Source organism: Phalangium opilio, unplaced genomic scaffold (assembly GCF_054372755.1).
Source record: "Phalangium opilio isolate 3A_F unplaced genomic scaffold, DU_Popi_V2 ptg000009l_1, whole genome shotgun sequence".
Lineage (NCBI taxonomy): Eukaryota > Metazoa > Arthropoda > Arachnida > Opiliones > Phalangiidae > Phalangium > Phalangium opilio.
This window is the reverse complement of record NW_028324146.1, coordinates 4,756,671-4,759,857: the sequence shown is the minus strand read 5'-3', so window position 1 is coordinate 4,759,857 and position 3,187 is coordinate 4,756,671. Positions and strand designations below refer to the sequence as shown.

At 39.4% G+C, this 3,187-nt stretch overlaps 2 long non-coding RNA genes across 2 annotated transcripts; one reads left to right on the top strand and one right to left on the bottom strand.

Moving 5' to 3' along the window:
* Positions 1-340: 340 nt before the first annotated feature.
* Positions 341-1,072, bottom strand: LOC149713466 (uncharacterized). Its single transcript, XR_016369088.1, has 2 exons — positions 696-1,072; positions 341-633 (listed from the first exon to the last, which is right to left on the bottom strand). It is a non-coding gene; the product is annotated as an uncharacterized LOC149713466 (long non-coding RNA).
* A 162-nt stretch (positions 1,073-1,234) lies between these two features.
* On the top strand, positions 1,235-1,962 carry LOC149713465 (uncharacterized). The gene is made up of 2 exons (XR_016369082.1): positions 1,235-1,607; positions 1,670-1,962. It is a non-coding gene; the product is annotated as an uncharacterized LOC149713465 (long non-coding RNA).
* Positions 1,963-3,187: the final 1,225 nt, after the last annotated feature.

The window sequence follows — 3,187 nt, the reverse complement described above, 5'->3', positions numbered from 1 at the left end:
CCAAAATTACCAAAAATATATATTAAGACTAGTTAATTTTTCAGTCGCTAAATTAGTTCTTTCAAAAAATATTAGTTCTCCCCAAGGGGGGCCCATACGCGCTTTTCGCGCGTCGAGTTTTCGATTTTCCAGACAACCAGCGCGTTGGTTTACAAAGCTAGCACGGAGGGGCTTATAAAATATCTTACATATGTCTGTCAGCCATCCAGTCTTTTCAGAAACAGCGTTATAGTGCAAATGTTGTACAAATAATTTTTGTGCGAGTATTTTTTAATTATGAATTTTAGTTGATCGGTTAATGTGTTTATAAGAGTAAAAATAAATATAAATATAGGCACAGTAAATTTAATAAAATCCATTTATTTCACAGACTGTTTAATTACTTTGGAAGTTGGAATAAAGTTTTATTTCAGGTGCCTGCACATGGTACAAAATAACAATTACTATTCTAGTATAATAATTAGTGCAAACTATTGATTATAATAATTATAATTGATTATTATTAATATTATAATTATTCTATCTCGTGAAACATGACAAGCTGAATCGACCGGTGCCCAAGCCGAAACCGAGGCTTACCGGATATTTTAATACGTGACAAATTATAGTCAAAACAAAATCACTGGCCGTTAGCTTCAAAGCCAAAAATAATATTAATGGTAGTCTTATATAACTATTAGGCATATATTATTTACTTGAGATTCTCGTGTATATTTACCCGGAACAACTTTTACCGACCAGGGCCGTGAGCCCGTGATTCACTCGCCCGACTCCCGAAGAATGTTGTCGGAGCCTCGGAGTCTAGATCTCGCGGAGGATATTTGCCGTTTCGCGCCCAAACCCCAAAAGTATCGGCCAGGAACCGTTAACCGTTTAGCGAAAGATTTCTCTCTCCCCACTTTCATCACACGTGACACTTCGCCCTCTCAATTCACAAGCGGTACGCGTCGCCTTGTTTCGTATGTTTTGAGATATTTCTACCTCTCGCGCCTAGCTCCGAAAAACCGAGATTTTTTCGGTCTGTACGAGCCAACCTAATAGTGCAATTTTTTGCGCATATACAGACCTTGAGTTCTCCCTACAACCCAAATTCAACGAACGAAGCTATTCGCAACATGGTGCCGAAACCCGGGACAAAATTTAAAAGGAGGACCAACTAAAGACCAACCAATTCAACAGTGCATATACTGAAGTAAACATTAAACAAATTTCAAGCCCATTTACCAAGAACCCAAGGTCTGTATATGCGCAAAAAATTGCACTATTAGGTTGGCTCGTACAGACCGAAAAAATCTCGGTTTTTCGGAGCTAGGCGCGAGAGGTAGAAATATCTCAAAACATACGAAACAAGGCGACGCGTACCGCTTGTGAATTGAGAGGGCGAAGTGTCACGTGTGATGAAAGTGGGGAGAGAGAAATCTTTCGCTAAACGGTTAACGGTTCCTGGCCGATACTTTTGGGGTTTGGGCGCGAAACGGCAAATATCCTCCGCGAGATCTAGAGTCCGAGGCTCCGACAACATTCTTCGGGAGTCGGGCGAGTGAATCACGGGCTCACGGCCCTGGTCGGTAAAAGTTGTTCCGGGTAAATATACACGAGAATCTCAAGTAAATAATATATGCCTAATAGTTATTTAAGACTACCATTAATATTATTTTTGGCTTTGAAGCTAACGGCCAGTGATTTTGTTTTGACTATAATTTGTCACGTATTAAAATATCCGGTAAGCCTCGGTTTCGGCTTGGGCACCGGTCGATTCAGCTTGTCATGTTTCACGAGATAGAATAATTATAATATTAATAATAATCAATTATAATTATTATAATCAATAGTTTGCACTAATTATTATACTAGAATAGTAATTGTTATTTTGTACCATGTGCAGGCACCTGAAATAAAACTTTATTCCAACTTCCAAAGTAATTAAACAGTCTGTGAAATAAATGGATTTTATTAAATTTACTGTGCCTATATTTATATTTATTTTTACTCTTATAAACACATTAACCGATCAACTAAAATTCATAATTAAAAAATACTCGCACAAAAATTATTTGTACAACATTTGCACTATAACGCTGTTTCTGAAAAGACTGGATGGCTGACAGACATATGTAAGATATTTTATAAGCCCCTCCGTGCTAGCTTTGTAAACCAACGCGCTGGTTGTCTGGAAAATCGAAAACTCGACGCGCGAAAAGCGCGTATGGGCCCCCCTTGCCAAGAACCAAGATGTCTCTAACTGCCGCGCAACAAGAAGATGAAAATATGCGCCTAGATGAATTAGCAAAAGCCAAATCGCGTAGAACCACAACGGGATCCAGTGTTTCGCGATTAATGAACACTTTGAATGTCTTATCAAAGGGTCCCAATTCCAATGAAGATTATGTGGAGGACCAGCTCGCGCTTCTTTTAAATAAAGAGGAAATCTTAATTAAATTAGATTCGGAAGTAGTGCGCTATTCGCTCGCGGGAAAAGACATGGCAAAAAGAAACCGAGACCGCGATGGACTATCAAGACCGTATACCTATGAGTCGTAGATCTGCGGAAAGGTGGCTCAGGAAATACCGAACTCAGAGTGGAGCCTCTTCGTCACCGTTAACAATAGTGGAGTCGACCTGCAAGGTTCAGGAGTCCAAACTACCGGAACTTGCACTACCGAAGTTTGCTGCATGGTGACATAACCGAATGGGACGGATTCTGGTCACAGTTTCGAACCTCCGTGGATGAGAAGACTACCCTAACTCAGGTCCAAAAATTTAATTATTTAATTAGTTACGTGGAAGGGGACGCGAAAAAATTTACGGCACGACATTCGTAACAGGAACTCACGAATAGTTTAAATCAGATGATTAGGAATGTATCGCAATTAACATAAACACATTTAAATTTACTATCTTTAAATTCATACGAGCAAGTAAAAGCCCTGACTGACTTACTGATAATCAACGCCCTGCCCAAACCGCTTTACCTGGGTAGTTGAAATTTTGCAAGGACGTACTGTCATTTCAACTAGGTACACATTAAAGAATAGTTTGTATTCCGAGGTCACCTTGAAAAATGGCGAACAAAAAACGTTTTACGGAATAACGCCTAATTTTACTAGTATCAAAAGGGGATAATGGAAGGGTGACATTCTGTATCCGCTTGAGGTTGAGGTTATGTAACATGATTCTTCCCTGAATC